Source organism: Rhinoderma darwinii, chromosome 2 (assembly GCF_050947455.1).
Source record: "Rhinoderma darwinii isolate aRhiDar2 chromosome 2, aRhiDar2.hap1, whole genome shotgun sequence".
NCBI classification, from domain to species: domain Eukaryota; kingdom Metazoa; phylum Chordata; class Amphibia; order Anura; family Rhinodermatidae; genus Rhinoderma; species Rhinoderma darwinii.
In genome coordinates this window covers 141341080-141366452 of record NC_134688.1, presented here as the reverse complement: position 1 = coordinate 141366452, position 25373 = coordinate 141341080, and the positions used below count along the sequence as shown (strand labels likewise).

The following is a 25373-nucleotide window of genomic DNA, read 5'->3' as shown; positions in this document are numbered from 1 at the left end:
TTGCTTCTGTTTATAATGGAGCCATTAAACCTATCCTGGATCTCATTTCAAACGGATCCCGATGATTCTTAATGAACCCAATTGACTTATATTGAGATTCATCAGGTTTCTGTCGGTGGTGTCAGTATTCATGTCAAGAACAGTGCTGCAGACTATGATATTCTTGTTGTCAAATATACTGGGACCCCTGACCAAAAGCTAAAAGCACCAGTGTGAACACAGCCTATTGAACAAAGGTTTTGTACATTTTTTTTTCTTCTTATCTCTCTTTTTCTTCTTCGTTTTTCTACTTGTTTTCCTCCTTGTCATCCTTTTCTTTATTCTCCATCTTCTGTTATGTTTTTTTTTTCTTATTTAATAGCAAAATATACCTAACTTTTTAACAGACAACTAAATGTCTGTGTTAGAGAGCTTGTCTGAAGGCGTCAATGTATATATTTTATAATTCTACACTATGTATTGCTGGTATATGTAAACAAACAGCACTTCAGCTTTGTTGCCATAAAACTGTTGACTTACCTACAGCAGCATTTATTTATGATCAAACTATGGAACGAACATATGAAATGTACATATTATATATTTTTTATTTTTGATTACATGTCAGATTCTTTAATCTAACTAGAATACTAGACAAAGTGAATTATCTGCATGGTGACCATCACTATTCTAAGTAAGGGATAGAACCCTCCTTTTTCAGATTTATTTTGGTCCATGCCCTCAGTTTTAAGAAGGCAATGTTGAATTTTAAGATATTTTACAGATACTTTACAGATATTTAACTGTAAGATATTGCAATGGAGAACTTTTTTAATTCTTTTAAGCCACCAGAACAAAGCCTTAGGCCGGGTTCCCACATAGCGTAAACGCTGCAGAATTTTGTGCGAAAATTTCGCTGCATTTACAGTAGCAGCAAAGTGCATGAGATTTTTAAAATCTCATTTCCACGCTGCAGAAAAAAATGCAGCGAAAATGGTAATAAATTGACCTGCGGTGTAGAATTGAAATCCACAGCATGTTCATTTATTCTTAGTTTTCATGGCATTTCTGTTGTGGGTTTTCCACTTTGAATTCAAAGGGGATGCAAAACCCGCAACAGAATGCCAAGTGTTGCGACTTTTGAGGCGGAATTGTAGTGTTTCCGTCGCATAAGTCGTAAAATTCATATTTACCCAGAACTCCCTGCTTCTTTCTCCAGTCCGGCCTCCTGGGATGACGTTTCATCCCATGTGACCGATGCAGCCAATCACAGGCTGCAGCGGTCACATGCGCTGTAGCATCATCCTGGGAGGCCAGACCGGACGGCAAGGGACGGACTCATCACCATGACAACGGCCTAGGTAAGTATGGGCTTATTGTTTTTATTTCTATGCTGCTTGCCGTAGCGGAAAGTCCTGACGAAAAACCGCATCACAATGATGTGGTTTTTTTGTACGGAATGTGCTGCGGGTTCCAGGTCAGATACACTACATGGTTTTAACGCAGCGCATCCGAACCCTTGGAACCCGACCTTACTGCTATTCTGCCTGATTGCTACTTAAGTTATACTTCATAGAGCCATGGCTTCTATATTTGATGCAAGCGTGCAAGCCTGAAACTGCAAATTGTCTCTATATTTTTAGCAGATTTCAGCAATTTTTGATACATAGCTAAGACTTATTTTTATGGTATTAACTTCTATCCTTAAATTAGGAATAATGTCACAAAATTTATTTTTAGAAGGTAATGATGTACTTTTATATGGAGTTTGCCGTCACTTATACTACAGACTTTTTACATAAGAAACATAACAATATACTAAATTATGTAAGCAAAGCTCTAACATTTTGTTCACCTTTTTAATTTAACTTTTTTTTATTTTTGTCGTTTTTCATTCACTTGTGGCTTGAGTTGTGATTTTAAATACTCTGTAAATTGTACTCTGATAAACATCTCTAAATTTTCTTGGCTCTCCTTATTAATGGCCTGTTTTCTTTGTTAATTGTCTTCCCTTGTTTCAGTATTAATATGGGCCATTATACCTGTTAATGGCTCTACATATCAGTTTTACAAGGCAATACATTCTGGTAGATGAACTTTCTTGCTCTAGCTCTCTTTATCAAACATGTTGGTGACAGGGCCCCACACTTTCTGAGGTTTCTGCAGCAATCACAGTAATGTACTTGGCTAGACTGATATACTTACCCGGCAGCACAAGATGTTACACAAGCTACAAGAATAAAGAACTTGTACATTATATGTTGTGTTTACTTTGCTGTTAATTATGGCATCTACAGATACATGATAAATGTACAATGAGAAACATATCTAGTTCCCATTTTATAGCAATTCAATCTAATTGAGAAGGCAAAGGGACACATTTATAATTAAAAAAATAATACAGCATGATCCTGGGTCTACACAGCAGAGAATATAACAGAGAAGAACATGAAGCATTTTCCGTCAAATCACTTTATTTCTGAAATAGAGGATTTCCAGTAGTCAGAGTTTGTTATAGAGTTGCTAAAAAAAAACAAGTTCTCAATAATTGGTGAACGTTTTAACTTCAAAGAATATTGTAGATAGTAAACACAAATAGTTTATATCTACAAAATGATAATTTTTTTCTTTTGTTGAAAACCCAAGTTTAATGTTCTGTTAACTAATGTTTGTTAAAAAGTGAGCATGCAAAAAGTTGCACACTCCAAAAGAAGAATGGCGATAATTTTTCGTATCCCTCCAAGCAGGAGCAAATAGGGCCTCCCCTTTACATTGCCGTTTTATCTTTTTAAGTTGGCCATTATGTATTGAATATCATTTTCATAGTGAATCTGAATTTCTTTAGGGGTCTGGATTGGGTTCTGAATTTATTGTGGGAACTGGTCAAGGGTCTGAATTAATTTGAGACTCTGGTCCGGGGTTTGGTGCCTCTCTTACCCTCATCCTCCATTTTCTACTTATGTGGCTGATAGTATGTGTGTGGTACCACTGTTTGTGGAAATACAACTCCCAGCATGCTTTTTCAGGTCATGCTGGGAGTTGCAGACACGCAACAGTTGGGATGTTGTTGAGACAGCCATGGGGCGTTTTATACAATACTTCTCCGCTTTAGGCAGTGCTTCATTAACATGGTAAACTGCCAGGATTGGAGTTTATTTTTATCCTGCCAGTTGCAGCAGAAGCAGGGCTTGGTAAGGATATATCTGTCATAAGGCATTAAGGAGTTAAACAACTATAAGCAGAGATATTGAAAACTGTGCAAAATTGATACATAAAGTATATTAGACAATCGTAAAAACCTTTCATTAGACAATAAATAACCTTTATTTGTTGAAATCAGAATACTCCATTAAGAATGTCTAAAAATATATTCAATATTATGCAAAGCTCTATGGGTAGATAACATCCCGGGTCCTATGACTCATGTGCTCTATGGTCCCTAACATTTCAGTTCTACAGGGAAATATAAAAATTAAACATTTTAGTTAATGAGATAGAGAATAATCGTAATTAATAATGAAGAAATCCCTCACCTCTAGCCTGGGAGCAACTCTCAAGGATTCTATACAGCATTGATCTAAATAAAATGACCTACTGTATATTCATAACTCATTTTTCCACAGAAAGTTCAAGCATATTAAACGTAAGCTCATAAAATTATTAAAAGTTGAGATGCCTGGAAATGTAGATTTTACATAATGCCTAAATACTTGTGCAAACCTCATGTAGAACACAATGCACTTATCATGCTATCACAGTACTCAGTTCTTCCCTCTAGCAGATGCCCTGTACACACCATGCTCTCTTCCTACTAAGGATTTATCTCATCTGTCCTTCACTAGCCGTCTCTGCATATATTCAACATCTGTTGATTGCCAACCGAGTGGAAAAATTCTCTTCACAAGTTATCTTCCATATCTAAGAAAAGCATAAAAGCTTTGCATTTGGAAATAGAGCTTATTTTAACGGAGAGTAACGGTAGATTAACAAATGTTTTTCTATTTCTGTAATCATATTTTTATGGAAATTGTTAAGGGAATAAAATAATTTTGTACAGTGTCATGGGCAATTAGACCTCTTGTCTGTCAAATTATTAATATAAATCGTTAGAATAGTATTTGTACCTTAGGATTTTATATTTACTGTAGCTGCTTTACGATGGGAGAGTAGGCTAAGCAAATTATATCATCACTATTTATTCTCAGCTATTATATCAATTTATGGTTAATTAACATGAAAATTAAATAATACTAAACAAATACTTAACTGTTGTTTATACAGAAAATAAACTTTCATCATTAAGAAAGCCGCTATTTGAATGACAATAAAGTTGAATACTTATGTATATAGTACATAAAATAACTTAAATGTGGATGTAACCAGATATCTCCATTTATTTAATATATTCTCTAAAGGAGTGCTCTGGGACATAAATATTGATGGCCTATCATAAGAATCAATGTTTGACCAATGCAGGTCCAACCTCCAGTACCCCCAATGAAGAAGATTCATCGGCCTTGCGATGTGATCTGTATAAACATGCAGTACTAAACACAGCTACCGGTCCGGAAAAGTCACGGTTCCTGTTTACAGTGAAGGAAACAGGGCACAGGTTGCACCACAATGCCTCATTTTGCAGATAAAAGAGAGGCCTGAAGGTCACACTACTACCATTTAAGCATTGATGGACTCACCTAAGAGTAGGCCATTAATGTTTAAATACCATAGTACACCTTTAAGCTAGTTGACATTATAGAACTTCTACTGCTTGGGTACTTTTCTAAAAGGGATGGAATTTTACAGAAAATGTAATAGAGATTGATGCAGGGGCATATTCACAAACTTGTGTGTCCTATAGAAAATATTGGCAGGCCATCATACAATGCAAACCATGGCACTGTAACTCTGGAGTCCTCCCTCAGTTCCTCTTTGTGTTCTACATCTTTCGACATACCAATCTTACCACCTATAGATCTGTATCCAAACAGGACACAGTCCTCACCAATAGTTTGGTGGTATTCAACAAGTACAGCTATAGAGGTCTCTTCCACTAGGGTCACCTCTATTAAGAGCCACCACTAAAGTGGCCAATGCTTTGCCTGCCTTGTTAGTATGCAATTAATGGGCAGTTCTCTATAACCAGTAGGCAAAGTGGTTATTGCACAGATATTGCTAGGAGGTAAAATACATCATTGTTAAACAATGTCATCTTTTATTAATGTTGAATGATTATGGGTGTGTGAAGCACTTGTGTGAGAATGAGCACAACCTCTTCACTTGGTGAATTGCAAAAGCAGTAAGTTTTCAGAAAGTGGATCTTAGGATAAAAGAAAGGGCCTGAATGCATTGCTTGTGGTGAACAACAGCTATTGAATGATTAATTTCCATAATATAAATTAATCGACATAATTAGTTGATCAATTTGTAAATACATTGCATTACTTTTCTACTTTTCTTGTACTGATCCTTAGTTAGAGCATGTACTATAGTCCAGAGGCAGGGGCTTAGCTATAGAGAGTGCTAAGGTAGAAGGTAGGTCATCAGCCTTGTCATCGTACACACCCCTAAGAACTTAGCTGAGCTCTTATAGTGCAGTAAAAAAGTTTTTCACATATGTCATAAATATATAGCAGAATACTGTGCAGGGCATAGTGTAAAGAGGACAGATCGTAGAATGAGAACCAACAGAGAAAGCTCTGTGCAGACATTAAACCGGCTGGCAATGGTGGACTATTTCAGCTCTGTATCCTGCAGAATTGTTAAAACAGCTCTGGATTATTCAACTTTTTATGCAGAATAATTCTATATGTACATATGGTTCCATGGGGGAGGGGGTTGGGTCGTCCAACAAAGATTTCCTTAAAAAATTTAGACTTGATGTTATCTATTTTAAATTTAAATTGTTCACATATCCCAAGATGTGAAATATATTTGTATTGGGGAAAAAATACCCACAGATGTGTTGTTACAGAGCCTTGAGATCTTGAGAGCCTTGAGCCTTCTAGGTCACAAAATATATACAGTTCCACTGTAATTTAAAGAGTATCTGCGGTTTCAAAAAAACAATATGTCATAGAGACTTATAAAAAGTTTTAATTGGTGGGGTCCGGGTGCTAAGACTCTCCACTATCGCTGAAATGAAGGTGCAGAAGTGCTCAGCAGGGAGCCCGGCACATTTGGTCATGATTGGTGATCCTCGTCATGCTGAAGACATTCTATATGAGCTGTTTTAGAATCAATATATAGACTCCAAACAGAATTATAATAGAGGCTGGAGACTGTTTAAACCACCACTGTCCCCCCATGTCATCTAGGTGGCTCCATGTACTAATCAATATAACACAGAGAAACAATTAAGAGCCTTTGACGCCAATGTATGAATATAAAAATGTTTTATTTTATTAAACAAACACCATATAAGTTAAAATCAACAGAAAGATATGACTCTAGTATAGCAGGCGGAGACCGCACACACAAATTGTTGCTGACTATAGTCTATGGGCAAACATGTGAATATATTAGACCAACCTCCTTCAGGAATATATTACCAAAGACAGTGCATTTAAACAGAGTTAACCGGTCAAAATCATGGACTTACCCATAAATAGCAACAAAGAGTGGAAAGAGTGTCTGCTCCGCCGTATAAGCCCCGACGCGCGTTTCGCCAGGATGTCAGGATGGCCTAGCGATCTAAGGCGCCAGACTCAAGATGAAAATTCTTCCCTAGTTGGGTGTTCTGGTCTCTGAATGGAGGCGTGGGTTCAAATCCCACTTCTGACAAGTATTTTGTTCAATAAAGTCAGTCATCTCACTTCCTGGAAATAACTTCTGACTCCAGTTGCGCACCATTGTGAGACTGGGGTTAACTGAATGAGGCATGGATCAATCCACTTCCGTTGTCCCGATGGCATATTAGGAAGCAGCTGCCTAACCCACTAGGTAAATGTAAGTGTGTGTTGATCTTAATACATCCCCTTGAGGAAGCATACGTGGCGAAACGCGCGTCGGGGCTTATACGGCGGAGCAGACACTCTTTCCACTCTTTGTTGCTATTTATGGGTAAGTCCATGATTTTGACCGGTTAACTCTGTTTAAATGCACTGTCTTTGGTAATATATTCCTGAAGGAGGTTGGTCTAATATATTCACATGTTTGCCCATAGACTATAGTCCGCAACAATTTGTGTGTGCGGTCTCCGCCTGCTATACTAGAGTCATATCTTTCTGTTGATTTTAACTTATATGGTGTTTGTTTAATAAAATAAAAAATAATTATATTCATACATTGGCGTCAAAGGTTCTTAATTGTTTCTCTGTGTTATATTGATGAGCTGTTTTAGGCCTTATTCAGACGAACTGGAAAAATGTCCGTGCAACGCGCGTGATTTGCACGCGCATTTCACAGACCTATATTAGTCTATGGGGCCGTGCAGACATGTTCGTGATTTTTACTCAGCGTGAGTCCGCTGAAAAAAAGTCACGACATGTCCGTTCTTTGGGCGTTTTGCGTGAATCACGCACCCATTGAAGTCAATGGGTGTGTGAAAACCACGCATGTCGCACGGAAGCACTTCCGTGCGAACAGCGTGATTCGCGCATTAGCTGTCAAAAGGATGAATGAAAACAGAAAAGCACCACGTGCTTTTCTGTTTACAAACATCCAAATGGAGTGTCATAATGATGTCGCCCCAAAAACATGTTTTTTTTTTAAAATTTAAACATTTAGTGTGTGGGTGATTAAACATTGTTCAAATTTTTTTTATTTTTTTCGCGAGTCAGGAAATATTATAAATTTTTTCAAATTTTTCAAAATTTATAATACTACCCATTTTTGGTCACTAGATGGAGCTGTTTGGAGCTAGTTCCCAAAATTGCAGCATTGCAACATTGGGTTAAAAGCTATCGCTCTAGTGAGCGCTCAGCATCCCCCCCTCCTTTATCCTGGCTAGTGCCGGGATAAACGAGGGGTTTGAAAGGTTTAACCTGCTACACTGTGTGTCGCCATTTTTTGAGGTAACTCACAGTGTAGTAGGTTTACATGCAGTAGTAAACACACACAAACACTAACATACATTGAAATCGCTTACCTGCTCCTGCCGCCGCGGCCCGTCCGCTCCCTTTGCTGCCGCTGTTCCATGTGCACTTGTCCGGAAGCCGCGACCGGAAGTAGTAATATTACTGTCCGGCCGCGACTTCCGGTCCACAGGAAAATGGCGCCGGACGGCGCCAATTTCGAATAGGACTGTGTGGGAGCGGCGCATGCGCAGTTCCCACACAGACGCCGTACACGGCAGTCAATGGGACGGGAGCCGTTCGCAGTCCCTATGGGACTGTGGCTGCCGTATTCCATGTCTGTGTGTGTCGTTAATCGACACACACAGAAATGGAACAAAAAATGTCAGCCCCCATAGGGAAAAAAAAGTGTGAAAAAAAGAAACAGTAAAACACAAACACACAAATGAAAATAAACGTTTATATTAAGGCACTAACATCTTTAACATATAAATAAAACATTTGTGATGACACTGTTCCTTTAAGGGAGTTATGGATACAGCCGAGCAGTGCTTGCTCGGCTGTTTTTAACTCCTATTGAACAGAATGGAGAAAGCCAGGAATTTACAGCCAGTGGCTGCCACGCCATTTACAAAGCAAACACGAGTTTGGCAGAGTCCAAGTAATGCATTGTGTGTATGAATAGAAAGAACAATCTTATGGGTCATCTACTAAAAAGCTTAGATTGATGTGAGTCCGACAGTCATTACCACAGCATAAATCAGAATTGCCTTACATTATATTTGGGTCACTCCACTAATTAATTTCACCTTTTTTCTTTTTCTTCCTGTTTTGTAGCTCTGATTTCATCCTCAGTTATTGCTATTATATCATTTCGAGTTTTATATTAATGAATTCTCTTAAATTAACAATATTTAGCTTGTATGGAAGTCCTGATTATTGTATATTAAATCAGATAATACAATGCAGTAATGAAGATGAAGCTATGACAGTTTTATCTATTCTCTAAACATTGAGGCTCAAGTATCAATCATTTTGTTTGTACTGAACATGCATGATCTTAGCATGAGCTTGTGCATTTAGACTGCAAAATTGTACCTTTATATATATTTTATATATATATTTATGTATACTTGTATAATCTGTAATTATTTTTTAATACAAATATGGAAAAGCTGTATAATATATTACCTGTCTCATGTGTGGCCCTAGAAAGGGACAGGCATCCCATTTGTACAATCTGGGCAGTTGCACAGGGGCCCAGTAGATAAGTGGGCCCCCTGTCACCATAAAAGCAGCTTCCTACTGTCCATTAGATAGCATGTCAGGGACTCAGCTAAGGAATTTCACTGGTGGATTATCAAAGAGCAGTAAGGGGGAATGCTGAGGTGTTCGAGAGCAAGAGTCCTAGGCTGTCTCTGTCCGCCCCGGCATCCAGTTGTATGGATTGTGTGTATGTTTGCTACATGTGGTCATTAGTTGACACTTTGCTCATTCTTTGTAAAGCATGTAAATAGACTAGTGTCTAGGTTAGCAAAGAGAGGATGCAAAGGGAGTGAACTAAAACACGACTGCAGGATCAGACTACACAGGGCCATGTAGGCACCTAAGTGGGAATAGAGGCTGTAAACACAAACTGCACTTGAGCAATAAAACAAAAGTTGACCTATTATTTTATTGCTTCACCAATGGATATCAATGTATGGACATATGGATTTATACAGCGTCTATTAAACTTAATAGCCTATGCAATAAGCTCCCCCTATTGTCTGTTGCGGGCAAAAATGTTTGTTATTTAACATAATATTCTGGGAAAGACTTATACACAAAGAACACCAAAGATACATTTGGCATTACATAGTCTTTCAGTTTTGCCAAGAGTGTTCCTTTAACTCCATGGCAGTGGGGTTCTTACTTCCGAGTGGTGCTGGAAGGAAGTTTCCGGGTGCTAGAGCAACCGTGGTCTAGTAGTAATAAAGTTAAAAAACAATTACAGCAACAACTACCATGCCATGATATTCTTCTTTTATCACGTTCTGAAGTTCTATCACAAAGAAAGAAAAAATAAAGAAAATCAAATCTTTGATATTTGACCCAGGAGTCCTCCATTTTGCCTCCCCCTCCGTCTCCTTCTTCAGGTACTGGAGTATGAGAGAAACCTGTTTGTGTTAATCTGAAGGGCTAAGGCTGTTTTACAATGTAAACCTTTTCTTCTGTCCTGTCGACAGTGCAAACAAGGGAAGCTAAGCCCCAACCCCTTTGCTTAAGCTGCATCCTTGTTTTCCTATTAGATCTCTTCATGTTTCCTGCGGTGTTAATAGCTTCCCTCCATTTTTCCTCATTCATTTCTGGGATTAGTGTCTCTTTGATATGTGGTCTGAAACACTCCTTTCAAGGTCCATGGATTTGTATGTGCCTACATAGGTATTCAGACAGCTATATTTCTACAGACAAGCCATGAGGCATCACAACTGGACATTACCTTTGTGCTGCCGTTTCAGCAGTTGATCGCACATTATTTATGGTCCTCTGTTGCATACGGTGTGTGCATTTATACAATTTTACGCCAATGCTTATTATCTTCAAACATTTTGTAATATAGTGAAATGAATGTGGAAAATGCACAGAAAATATCAATTTGAATCAAAGGAAAAATCTCCACATTGTGCAGCATCAGGGGAGAAGATTTTTTAACTTGATCTCTTAATCTTCATAGTAGTGGAAAAATAAAAACGTTGAAGTGTGCCGAAATGACTTTTATTTTGTAGGCAGAGAGCCCATGCTATTTCATTTCATTACCAGTAGAAACTGAGCAGCCTAAGATCTGCAAGTACTTCAGGCAATGCTAAAAGATGATAAGCATTTCATCATGGTGCTAAACACATTACATTTCTTGCTATAAATTGTATCAGCAACATTTCCTTGGTACTAAGAACTCTTTTTTTGTTATGAGTTCTTGGTATTCTATTGTACGTAGGAATACTTCACCAAAATAGGGGCAGATTTATGAACCCACTGCAATTACATAAAGGAAAAACCAAATACATTACAATAAAAAAAGTACATTTTGTATGGCATTTTGATTATATATATATTTATACACCTCAGCCATAACATTAAAACCACTGACAGGTGAAGTGATTAATATTGATTATCTCGTTACAATGGCGCCTGTCAAGGGGTGATATATATTAGGCACCAAGTGAACAGACAGTTCTTGAAGTTGATATGTTGGAAGCAGGAAACATGGGGAAGTGTAAGGATCCAAGCAACTTTGTCAAGGGCCAAATTGTGATGGCTAGACAACTGGGTCAGGTCATCTCGAAAAACGACATGTATTGTGGGCTACTCCCGATATGCAATGGTTAGTGCTAGAGACGAGCGATTTTCCTGACATTTGTTTCAGTTCTTATTTGATCGCATTGGCCATTCGATTCGGTCTATGATGACTTTCTGATGTCATATAGGACTATGTCCAACCCCTTTCAAGCTTTTAAAGGGGACCCGTCATGTCAGTTTTTGCAGGTTATCTGCGCTATGTGCCATGTACAGTGTAGTGAAGATCGTTGTTTCCCATTAATGGTATTCTGAAAAAACATGTCCAATACCTTCTGTAATTCATTGCAAAATTTTCCCAAGCGCTAAATAAATTAAGTGTAAGGAGTCTGCTGGGAGTTTCAGCTTTCAGAGGAGTCCGGTGTATTGCTGAGATTTGGAAAAAACTCTGCCTACTTGGAGTTGATTGACACTGCTGCCTCCAGGATGTACTCCTCAGAATCCGGTGCATGTGCAGTGGAAAAGTGTACTCCAGCCTGGCTTCAAACACCTATTGCGCATGATGATCCTCTTCGTGCCGCAGGTAGAGATAAAAGATGTTGTGGTGAGGAAGAAGTGGTGCTGCATGGGGAGAAGAGAGATCATAATGTCAGGGTGATGAGTCGTTCTGTGAGTGAATAGGGAATGGGGGGCTGCCAACACCTGTACTGCCAGGCTATGATTTTCACACAATGGCCAATGTAAGTAATGGTGGGACAGCTGGGGTACAGCTGAGGTTTTAGGCTGAGCTCAGCTGTAACCCAGTTCATGAGTGGCCGACACCTGTACTGCCAGGCTATGATCTGCATGAACCGGCTAATGTAAGTCACGGTCGGAATGCTGGGTTACAGCTGAGATCTCAGACTGAGCTCAGCTCTACCTCAGCTATCCCACTTCTCGGCAGTAGTGACTGATGTGTGTCAGACACCTTTCTGGCAGGCTATTATGTGCACAAACCGGCCAATGTAAGCCATGGTGGAACAGCTGGGTTACAGTTGAGGTCTCAGATTTAGCTCAGCTGTAATTCAGATTTCCCACTACTTGGCAGCAGTGATTAATGAGTAGACATGACTTACATTATAACCAAGCTAAATAGTGCGAAAGTAGTAGCTTGGGCCAAGCAGGCAGCGCAAAGTTTTCTTTACTGCACAGGCATGGGATTTGCGATTTGTACACTCGAATCTGAAACTTTGGGGAAATTCGGACCAAATTAGATTTATGTAGAGTTGATTTGCTCACATCTATTTAGTACCTACCAAAAGTGGTCCAAAACATTACAACCAGTGAACCGGCGGTAGGGTCATAGACTCACAAGGCTCACCGATGCATGTGGGGAGCGAAGGATAGCACAGTGCATGACAGCTTGCTGCATTTGGGGCTGCATAGCTGCAGACCAGCAGAATACCTATGCTGACTCCTTTCCACTGCCGAATGTGCCTTCCATGGGCACGTGAGCATCAGAACTGAACCATGGGCAATGAAAAAAGATGGCCTGGTCTGATGAATCATGTTTTTAATGTGTGATGGCCTGGGGAAAAGACGGCACTGGGATGCACTGTGGGAAGAAGGCAAGCCAGTTGAGGCAGTGTGATGCCCTGGGTTATGTTCTGCTTAGGAACCTTGGGTCCTAACATTTATGTGGATACTACTTTGACACGTAACCACCTACCTAACATTGTTACATTGTTGCAGACCAAGAAAACCTCTTCATGGCAATGGTATTCCCTAACGACAGTGTCATCGTTCAGCAGGATAATGCACGCTGCCACATTGCAAAAATTGTTTAGGAATGTTTGAAGAACATGACAAAAGGTTCAAGGTATTGACTTCGCCTCCAAGTTCCCAAGATCTCAATCCGAATGAGCATCTGTAGGATGTGCTGGAAAAACAAGTCATAAGACACCTCCAGAGGTTTGTGGAGTCCATGCCTTGATGAGTCAAAGCTGTCAGAGTGGCACGTGGTGTATTTACAATATATTGGGCAGGTAGTTTTAATGTTATGGCTGATTGTTTTGTGTATATATATGTTTTGTGAAAATATAGTTCCAAGTCCGGTGTGGGAGGTATGTTAGTTGACAGGAGGTTATTTAGACTGTTGAAAATGGAGGACCAGAAGGAGTCTATTTCGGGGCATGTCCACCATGCGTGGAGGTAAGCTCCTTTTAAGCCGAATCCTTTCCAGCAAAGGTCAGAGTAGGAGGAGTTAGTATTTGTTATATTTTTGTTGGGATCAGGTGCCATCTTAATATCAACTTTCTTGAAAGTTCCCAGTGATGAACTCCTTTGGTGACCCTTTTTGGGTCATTTAAAAGCTGATTGCCAATTCTCCAGGCTATATGATTGTCCTAAGTCTGCTTCCCAATGTTGTATGTATTTAGATTTGATATCACCATTATTGCCTGTCAACTTATTGTAGAGCATGTCATGATTATATATTAAGTATCCTATTATTATTAGCCCATTGTTAGACAAACTGGAAAGACTGATATGCGATTGTATGAAGGTTATTGGTACAAATTACATAGAGATTTTATTGTTGTATGGAGTCAGGTCTATATATTTCTTCCAGGCCATTTTTGTGGCTTTAACACTGAGGGGTCTATAATATGCTGTAGTTTTGTGAGGTTTTGATATGCTAAGCAAGGACAACAGTCCCCCACCAGTTATATATGTATGTATTGTGCGGTGGGGAATAGAACGATAAATCTTTCTCTGATCCATGTTGACACCTCCACACATCTAGGAGGCCCTATTTAACAATTAGGCCATATATTATCTAGAAAGGAAAGTGGAGTCCAGGTCTGGTAATATAATTTAATTGAAGTCACCTTAAATTGTCGTTATTCCTTCCGCTATTTTCTTGATCTTAGAGAGTAACTTAGATAGGAATTCATTTTGTTTGGTGATTGTAGTATAAATATTCACTAATGTAAATTTCACATTGTTCAATTCACAAAGGAGAATAACATGTCTACCCTGTGTGTCGCATATAGAGTGTATAGTATTGAAGGCAATAGTATATTTTATGGTGACTAAGACTCCCCTTCTCTTGACCAGCTTTGATGATATATAGATGATTGATTAGATAGATAGATAGATAGATAGATAGATATAAAAACGGGCGTAAAAAAACACCGCAAAAAAGGCTAGTTTCTTAAAAAACAGCGTAAAATCAGAGGCTATTTTCCCTTGAAAACAGCTCCATATTTACAGTTGATTTTTGTTAAGCGTGTGAACATACCCTAGGGCAAACCTATGTATTTTTGTAAGATAGATAGATAGATAGATAGATAGATAGATAGATAGATAGATAGATAGATAGATAGACAGACAGACAAACAGATAGATAGATAGATAGATAGATAGATAGATAGATAGATAGATAGATAGATAGATAGATAGATAGATAGATAGATAGATAGATAGATAGATAGATAGATAGATAGATAGATAGATGTGTAGAAAATTATGATGAAGGCATTTGGGAGTTTTTTCTCTGTGAAAATGGTTCTTTCCATCACACTTTAGTGTTAGGGCTTCTTTCCACAATCGGTGCAATTTACATGGGCTATTTAGCCCTTTAGTGTAAAGTCAGGAGATTGTATAGTCATGCTCTACCAGGTTGGGGGTTCCAGATGTGTGCAGGAGTCATATCAGAGGTTAAATATAGAAGTTCAGGTCGGTTACTCACTGAGTGAATATCAGAGACCAAATGGGTGTAGAAGGTCGGCAAGTCCAGTAGGGGGGGGTGGGGGGTAGGGGCATCTACAAAAGTAAAAGCAGTTAATCATATGTAAATCATAACATAGATAAGGAATGTAAGAACATATATTATACTATTGTTAAAGAGGCTCTGTCACCAGATTTTGCAACCCCTATCTGCTATTGCAGCAGATAGGCGCTGCAATGTAGATTACAGCAACGTTTTTATTTTTAAAAAACGAGCATTTTTGGCCAAGTTATGACCATTTTTGTATTTATGCAAATGAGGCTTGCAAAAGTACAACTGGGCGTGTTTAAAAGTAAAAGTCCAAGTGGGCGTGTATTATGTGCGTACATCGGGGCGTTTTTACTACTTTTACTAGCTGGGCGTTCTGACGAGACGTATCATCCACTTCTCTTCAGAACGCCCAGCTTCTGGCAGTGCAGACAGCGTGTTCTCGAGAGATCACGCTGTGACGTCACTCACAGGTCCTGCATCGTGTCAGACGAGCGAGGACACATCGGCACCAGAGGCTACAGTTGATTCTGCAGCAGCATCGGCGTTTGCAGGTAAGTCGATGTAGCTACTTACCTGCAAACGCTGTTGCTGCTGCAGAATCAACTGTAGCCTCTGGTGCCGATGTGTCCTCACTCGTCTGACACGATGCAGGACCTGTGAGTGACGTCACAGCGTGATCTCTCGAGAACACGCTGTCTGCACTGCCAGAAGCTGGGCGTTCTGAAGAGAAGTGGATGATACTTCTCGTCAGAACGCCCAGCTAGTAAAAGTAGTAAAAACGCCCCGATGTACGCACATAATACACGCCCAGTTGGACTTTTACTTTTAAACACGCCCACTTGGACTTTTGCAAGCCTCATTTGCATAAATACAAAAATGGTCATAACTTGGCCAAAAATGCTCGTTTTTTAAAAATAAAAACGTTACTGTAATCTACATTGCAGCACCTATCTGCTGCAATAGCAGATAGGGGTTGCAAAATCTGGTGACAGAGCCTCTTTAAGTGCATATAGTGCAAACAACATGTGTATTTAGTGGGGTGTCTAGTAAGCCTGCTAGCGTATAGTCTTTTGTGTTGAGGGCAAACTAACTGGTCAAGTGATAATTTCAGATCATAAGATGAACATGAACGATTTCCGTCTTTACCAACTACTTTCAAATCCTCGTGCACTTTGTTGGCTATAGGGGTGGGAGGTTTGAGATCCTCTGGTTGAGATTGCATGATCAATTTGCATAGTAGATTTTCTCCCTCTTCTACATTGGATATAGTGTGGGTGATACCGTTCCTGCTAATGAGCAGTTTCGTGGGGAAGCCCCATTTATATTTGATTTCCCTGTCTCCCAGAGTTTTAGTTAAAGGCATCAGTGGTCTGCGTGCCTTCAGTGTTGCAGCTGATGAGTCAGGGAACAACTGTATAGCAGAATATGGATCTGGGAGTGACTTTTTCTTTCTAGCTTCTGGTAGCAGGCATTCTTTAATTGTGCATATTTTCCTTTAGGTATACGGTGTGTCCTGTGAATTGTGAAATCAGAGGCTGCAAGCATAGATAGAAGTGTGTTAAATAGTAATTGCAGATAATTAACCAGTTCTGGTGGTGTATCATATTTTGGGATGCCCCTGAATTTACTGTTATTGTGTAATTCATTATGGGCCAGTGAAAATTCTCCCATTTTATTTTTCAGCTTGGAAGTATGGGTGCCCAGCTCATCTACCTCAGATTGTAGTTGGTGTATCATTTTGCTTAGATTAGAACAGATTTTTTTCTTCAGGGAGATGAGCATGTTTTCCATGGTTTTTTTTTCTGTTAGGCCCCATGCACACGACCCTAAATAATCGCCGTAATTGCAGACCGTAATACGGTCCACAATTACGGACACTCCCGGTTCTATCGGCCGCGGACACCTTTCCGTATTGCTACGAATAGGTGTCCGTGCCGTAGAACCGTGCCGGGAATTATGGAGCATGTCCTACTTTTTGTATTTTACGGGACGTGCTCCCATACTTTATATGGGAGCACGGCCTGAAAATGTGGCCCGCGGCCGGCCGTGCCCGTAATTGCGGGCTGTGATTATGGGCATGGCCGTGTGCATGAAGCCTTACAGGTTTGTCAGACACTGAGAGAGAGTGTGAGGCCCCATGCACATGACCGTATTTTCATCTATCCCGAAATACTGTCCGTAAATACGGATCTGTAGGCATCCGTATTTCATCCGCATATACGGAGGGGTGTCCGTAAATCCGGTCCGTATTGCATCCGTATTCCATCCGTACGGATCCATAAAAAAAGGGGAAAGATGCAAATGAGGTCATCAGCATGTTGCATAGTAACGCTTCTGTAAATACGGACGATATACAAATGCACATCCGTAGCCGTCCGTATTTATGGAAGCTCCCGTAGGCTACTATGGGAGAGTCCGTGCCGTAATTGCTGACAAGTACAGGACAGGTTCTATAATTTTTTCAGCATGGACACCCATCAGTAAAAATACTAAACGGTGTCCATGGCCAATAATAATGAATGGATCCGTAATTACTGTCATTAATTACTGTCCGTAATTACTGATGAAAAATATGGTTGTGTGCATGGAGCCATAGTCTCCATCTGTTGAGCAGAGTTCCACAAAGACATTCATATTATTAGTGGCAGTTATTGCGCTGTGTTTGTTTGCTGGGCCTTTATTAGAGGGAGAGGCCTGAGGTGAGACAGAGAGGCTTCTCTTACTGTGTTTCCTACTCCCTGCTTGATCTTTTCACATAGCATTTAAGGACTCACCACCTTTTGTTTTTTGGGGCTTCTGGATGTGCAGGCTGGCTGTGTTGTGGGTTTCTCCTGCTCTTGATGTTATAGGTTATAACGTGTGAGCTGAGGAAGTGTGGGAGGAATTTTGATTTTCTGCCGTGGCCGGGAAGAAGTCTGTCATCCGGCGTGGTTCTGCTTTGGGACCTATCCTCCTGGTCATCTTGACCTGTAGTGGAGGTAGGAAGGTGTCCAGAGTTGGATTTTTATGCTTCTAGTCGGGTGTTGTGGGCTATTGTACGCTATACATGGAGCTCTGTCTTCAGGCAGCCATCACGCAGTGCAGCCAAGTTCCGCCCTATCTCACCTTTTTTAAATTTTGATATTCCCTATATCGTATGTTATATTCTGCTCTTTTTGAAAACTTTGAACAAACTTTAAAAATATTTATATATTTAGTAGATTTACAATACTTATAAATCAGTAATAAGCTAAATATGTGACTTAATTCATGAACATCTGTAGTTCTTATGTGAGCGGTGTAAATAAATTCTTGCTGTTTCACAGACTGCAACCTTATTTGCATATAACACACTTCTATAAAATGTCAAGCAGTATAAATTAACCCCTTATTTTTCTTTTCCTTTATTTATTCAAAGGCGCAAATATTAGATGTGTTTCTTTCCCATGTCTATTATTTTTACAGTTAATAAAAACTTGAACTGAACTTTGCTCAACAACTTCTTATGTGACTTGGGTTATATTTGATGAATGGTTGCAGATAATCTTTTGTAATGACAGCAGAAAAAAAAAAAGCTGGCAGGTCCTCATCATACTGTTTTCTATGATTGAAGCAACATCTGCTATGGAGTTTAATCCTTCTCTCTGTTTCTCAGTGTGCAGGTCTTTGCACTAGTAAGTTATTACTTGAAATGCCACCCCTTGGTTGTCCGTCTGTTAATACAGTAATAGCCATCTGCAATCATACACACATAAATACATATTACACACGCAGACACATTATAGTTTACATACTGTACCAGATTAAATACAAATGTACTCATTTTTTTTTTTTTTTAAAGCTTGTGCATGGAAAGTGTTCAGGGTATTATTATTTTTACTGGTACTTCTAAATAAATTCTGATAACTAGACATACAGATGTGTCCTGCCATACCTTTCCTCATATCCCAACAGATCCTGAGATGTGTGACACGACATGGCCAGCTTTGTAAAAACACATGATTTCGCAAAACTCTGTCACGTGATGTCTATGCAATGTGTCTATGTGTACCCATTGGTTGTAATGTAATTTGCAGCCTGTCAAGGGTTTTTCTAGCATGGCGTGATATTGTGTTGAATTGGTTTCATGAGAAATTGGAATCCTTAGCTTAATTTAAGCAGATGAAAGGGTGAACAGATCTGTAATGTAACAGTGAATTATTATTCTAGCAAGATTTGTCAGAAACATACAAAATATCTTTCTTGCTTTTCTCTTGTACTGAAAGAGTTGTCCTCTATGGACAAAGGGATATTTTGTTAAAAGGGTCCTTCAATCATAAGCTGACCGGAGGTTGCCTTGCTGCTAGGACCCCCAAGATCAGTTGAACATGGCAGCTACTGTTTGATTTACACGGCAGGCAAAATTACTGTCACAATGTGTGGGTATGTGGACCCACTGAGCCGTACCCCCGTAGCGGTATAGCAGCTGACCAAACAGGGTACAAAGTCAATGTCTATTGTTCGGATAAAGGTACCTGTGGCAATTCAGACAGTAGCGATGGTTTAGGCTCGGATGGAACTCTGGCAGCAGGCAGACAACAGGTGCGGAGAAACACAGCGGGTGTAGTAGGCGACACAACACGACTCCAACTTAGTATAGCACAGGAACACGGTAGCACGGGAAGTAAGATACAGGTAGCAGGAACAGGAACACTGGAACTGGAAAACACTCAAGGAACCATTTGCAAAGACAGACACGGGTAGATACAAACACGCTCAGGCAATGCAGGGAGTGGCAGAGCCCTTCTTATGTCCAGGGTGATCTGGGAGCAATCAGCTCAATCTCGCACATGTGTGCGCTCTGGCTCCTTAAGGCTGGACTGAGCTCGTGAGCGCACCCTAGTGGTCACTGCGGAACAGGGCGGCCACATGTGCAGACATCTGTGGAGAGAAGGCCATCGACAGGATGGGAGGAGATCATGGTCAGTGACCACGGACGTTACAATTACACAGTTCTCATTTAAATCAATGGGCTCACCTCCAGAGAGAGAGATGCTCGTTGTAGTAGCTCTCTGCTCTAACTAATATATGAAGGCTCTGAAGGGGACTCCCCACTATAAACTCAAAATTAGACTACACATACTCCAGTGCTGGACACCAATAGCTGATCAGATCACACTCCTTCATAAATATAGTATAGATCTACTGGGGAAAATGCTATTTATTTACAATACTTAGGGTAGAGGAGATTCATTAACATAAACTATCCCCAAAGTAACAGTTTCATATGCACTTGGTTAACACTTCTAGTAGACCTCAGCTCTATTAATTCCATTGGAGAACAACATTATAGAAAAGGTCAACAGTCAATGTTGCAGTGAATTATGGAGCAATGCACTTTACATTATGTTTACCAAGGCCTTGGTATTTGGTGTTGTGGTAAGCAACATTAACAAGAAGATATCCTCTTGAAAGTCACCCTTTAGTGTAAATAAATTAGTTTTGTTCTCTTGGATTTATGCTGCCGTTGACAACCGTCTGACATTTAATAAAACTTTTAATATTAGTAGAATGGCTTAAAGAAACAAAACTGACATATTGAAATGGATGAGAAGATGGATAGAAAGTCACCCAGTTTCCTTACCTATGTTTATTTACTCCTCTCATGACTTTTCCATCAAGGCCACAGAGATTTATTTTGCTCTGCTGAAGAAAATGTGTATTTTATTAAGAAGAGACAAGTGATACAGGATGTCAGGCATGGATTATGGCGAAAGCCACTCTGCCGGTTACCAGTCATATAAAACTTGTGTACACAAATCAACGGTACGTGGTCCCAGCAGCAGGGTGTATAGCCTCAAATCCTAGCATTCTTAAAGAAGAAATATTTCCTCTAAGCATGTGCATTGTTAAATTGTTCTAATAAGAAAAAAATAAAAGATAAACCACCAATGAATCATATATAACCTAGAGTAAAAGTTTTGAGAAGCTAAGAGATATCACTTAAGAAAAAGTTTATAAATTGTGTATTAACTGTATAAATATATTTCATTTTAATCTTCTGTCATTCCGCATCATACATGTTATTATGCATTTTATTCCCTGCCCTAGGGTTGTAATATTTTTATAAGGAATTATAGGCAGTATTAATCCCTCCAAAATATTGTGACAATCCTGGGTGATGCACACTGGGGATGTTTCATAGCACAAATAGGAGGTAAATTAGGCTTGTCAAAGCATGGAAGAGCTTGTTAGCAGTGTCAGGAACATTCACAGCTAAAATACCAACTAATGTTAAAGTTAAATTTAAATAATCCTCACAGGACTTAAAGGAAAAGAGCATTTCCACATTGCATTAGCAAGAGGTAAAAAGTGATGTATGTTTTTATTAACACTTTCCAGTTCCCAATTTCCAAGACTTGAGTCTTTTTTAAAAGGGTTTTAATTTTTCGGCCTAGTTATAACATTTACATAAATAAAAATACTTAATGCGTCCCACATACCTGCTTTTTTCATGAACAGCACCCCAACATCTCTGCACTGCATATGGTATAGTTTGTAGATTGTTCTACTACATCTAACCATGCACAAAACATGGCATCAGGTTACATGCACATGACGTGAACCAGTATTATCTATACAATGTGGATAATTGTAAGAGCAAGTTTCGGGTCACTGGACATGTAGGGTAGTGTCATGTGGTAAAACATGGCACATATGTGATCTATACCATTATGCAATGCAGAGAGGGTGTGCGCCCCACATTCAAGGATTATTGCTTATATGCGTGTGTATTAGGAACTACTTTTATATATGGTGCAAAATGTAGTTTCAACATAGAGCAATCTTTTAAGCTTACATTTGTAAATCACTTACTAAATACAAATTATGAAGCATAAACATTGTGTTTGCATTATGAAAAATGTTATATTATATTAAAATTAACTGTTTAAGGTTCTGTTCACACTGCTATTCGGCTTTTCCTATAGGAGTTTCATTAAGGTTTCTGTCACTTTTAAAGGCAAGAATTGCGCAGCATGAAACACCATTTTCTGATGGAACCTCTGCAGAACCCTATTATAAGTCAATCATGTCAGAAGGACATCAATGGGATCTGTCGCATGAAAGCCATGATGTTTTCTTGTGACATATTGCACTTTATGTCAGTGAAAAAATGTGGTTGAGAAATTCAATTTTATTTGTGAAAAACACCAAAATTTAGAGACCATTCGCAAAAATTAGCGCTTTTCTAAATTTAAATGTGTCTGCTTGTAAAACAGATAGTCATACCACACAAAATAGTTACTATTTCCCATTTCCCATATGTCTACTTTATGTCTGCATTGTTTTTTGAACATTCTTTTATTTTTCTAGGACGTTACAAGGTTTAGAACTTTAGCAGCAATTTCTCACATTTCCAAGAACATTTCAAAAGGCTATTTTTTAGGGACCAGTTCCGTTCTGAACTGGTTTTGAGGGCCTTATATACTATAAACCTCCAATAAATAACCCCATTTAAAAAACATAACCCCTCAAAGTTTTGAAAACAACATTTAGAAAGATTCTTAACCCTTTAGGCGTTTCACAAGAATGAAAGCAATTTAAAGATGAAATTTACAAATGTAATTTTTTTTGCAGAAAATCAGTTTTTGATCCATTTTTTTCTGTAACACAGAAGGTTTTACCAGAGAAATACAACTCAATATTTATTGCCCAGATTCTTCCATTTTTAGAAATATCCCACATGTGGCCCTACCGTACTACTGGACGGAAACACAGGCCTCAGAAGCAAAGGAGCACCTAGAGGATTTTGGGGCCTTATTTTTATTAGAATATATTTTAGACACCATGTAAGGGTGGAAGAGGTCTTGTGGGGCCAAAACAAAGAAAACACCCCAAAAAAGACACCATTTGGTATACTACACCCCTCAAGGAATTTATTAAGGGGTATACTGGGTATTTTGACCACACAGGTATTTTGCTGAATTTAGTATAATTATGCTCTGAAAATGAAAATCTAAGTTTTTTCTAATAAAATGTAATTTTAGCTCAGATTTTTCCATTTTCACAATAGATAAAGGAGAAAAAGAACCACAACATTTGTAAAGAAAACTCTTCTGAGTACGGCAATACCCCACATGTGGTAATAAACTGCTGTTTGGACCCACGGCAGGGCTCAGAAGGGAAGGAGCGCCATTTGGCTTTTGGAGCTCAAATTTTGCTTGATTGTTTTTCAGGTGCCATGTTTAATTTGAAAAGCCCATGAGAGGCCAAAACAGTGGAAACCCCAAAAAAGTGACCCCATTTGGGAAACTAAACCCCTTAAGGAATCTAACTAGGGGTATAGTGAGCATTTAGACCCCACAGGTCTTTTGCAGAATTTATTGAAATTAGGTCGTGAAAATGAAAATCTACATTTTGTACCATTAAATTGTAGAATGTCTTCATTTTCACAAGGGATACTGGAGAAAAAGCACCCCAACATTTGTGGGCATTTTCTGTGACTGACTGGTACGAGGCATCAGCCCTTATAAGGGCTTAGGAGCTGGCAGCTGAACCAGCGAATACATACTGGTCCACATCCTAATACAGCACAGCCAGCTAGTTTAAGAATAACAACATCTGGACCAACCGTGATAATATAGGCGTTAAGCCCCTAGTCGGATGCAGCAGACAGAGAACGAACTCTAACTGCACCTACTAGACTAAACCAATATACCAACGGGGTGACCTCACCTGCTGGTATTTAAGCCTATACCCGGATCATCGTTGAACTATTTTGAGTAATAAAAATCTAAAAACTATAAAAAAAACTTTAAAATATCAAGATAAATGTATATGTATATAAAAATAGTAAAATCCAAAAATAATAAATCCACTATCTAATATCAGAACTATATCCGGTCTAAACAAATTATAGGCTTTCTTGTATATATACCTCGGATTTTCAGCAAGTCACAGAGTCTACAGTGGCAATGTAAGTGCATTTGCACTTGAACTAAGTAATAATATTATCACAATCTGCATTGTTTATCCAACATAGACAAGTTGTATTCTGAATCAAATACAGTGACATCACTACCTATTCAAAATACATATCCCTAATTATATGAACCAGTGACAAATCTAATTATACTAGGGAAAATAAACCAGACATCTTAAATACACAGTGAACTATACCCCAACATTTGTAAAGATATTTCTCCCGATTACGGCAATACCCCACATGTGGTCATAAACTGCTATTTGGACACCCAGCAAAGCTCTAAACGGAAGAGCGCTATTTGGCATGCATATTTTGCTGTATTGGTTTTTGGCCACCATGTCGCATATGCAAAACCCCTGAGGTACCAGAGCACAGTGGAAGCCCCAATAAGTGACCCCATTTTGGAAACTGGACCCCAAGGCATTTATTATTTGCCTGGTCATATAACAGGGCTCAGAAGTGAAGAGCACCATGCGCATTTGAGGTCTATTTTGGTTATTTTCACAGCATTGGCCCACAAATGCAGCGCTCGGAAGTCAAATAGTCAAACAAACCCCCAAGTAGTGACCCCCATATTGGTAACTACACCCTTAGGGCATTGTAAGGGGTGTAGTGAGTATTTTGACCCCACAGGTGGTTCTACATTAGAAATTAGCACTCAGCGGATGGTGCAAAGTGAAAATTGCAATTTTCCACTGATATGCCAATTTAGGGCACAATATGTTGTGCCTAGTTTGTGGCACTGAAGACAAATATCTCATGCCTGTTAAGCCAGTTCTCCCGGGTATGGTGATGCCATATAAGTGGACGTAAACTGGTGTTTGGGCAAGCTGTAGGTTTCAGAAGGGAGGGAGCGAAATTTGGCTTTTGAAGCGCAGATTTTGCTTGGCAGTTGTTCTGTTTGGGGTTTTGCTGGTATTTCAGTTTATAATGTGGGGGCATATGTAATCTGTGCGGAGTACATCAGGGCATAATAAGATGGTATAATAATGTGGTAAATAAATAATAACCCGCATATGTGTGACCAGTGTCGCACTGATAAATGGTGCCCAATCTTATCCGCTTTTGGAACACTGCATATTCTTTGTCGCCATATTCTAAGAGCCAGAACTTTTTTATTTTTTCTCCACCGGAGCTGTGTGAGGGCTTATTTGTTGTGGGACAATCTGTAGTTTTTATTGGTACCGCTTTGGGGTACACACAATTTTGCATCACTTTTTATTCCATTTTTTTTGGCAAGCACGGTGACCAAAAACCAGCAATTCTGACAATGTTTTTTTTGTTTGTTTTATAGTGTTCACCGTGCTCTATAAATTACATTGTACTTTATTCTGCGGGTCGGTACGATTACGGCAATACCATATGTATATCTTTTTTTTATGTTTTACAGTGTTTGCACAAA

The 25373-nt window shown here is 39.2% G+C and overlaps 1 protein-coding gene and 1 non-coding gene across 4 annotated transcripts in view; both read left to right on the top strand.

Moving 5' to 3' along the window:
* Positions 1-25373, top strand: part of PCDH9 (protocadherin 9) — a 2039570-nt gene that overhangs the window by 946022 nt on the left and 1068175 nt on the right. The window lies entirely within an intron of this gene.
* TRNAL-CAA (transfer RNA leucine (anticodon CAA)) lies at positions 6651-6759 on the top strand. Its single transcript has 2 exons — positions 6651-6688; positions 6714-6759. It is a non-coding gene; the product is annotated as a tRNA-Leu (tRNA).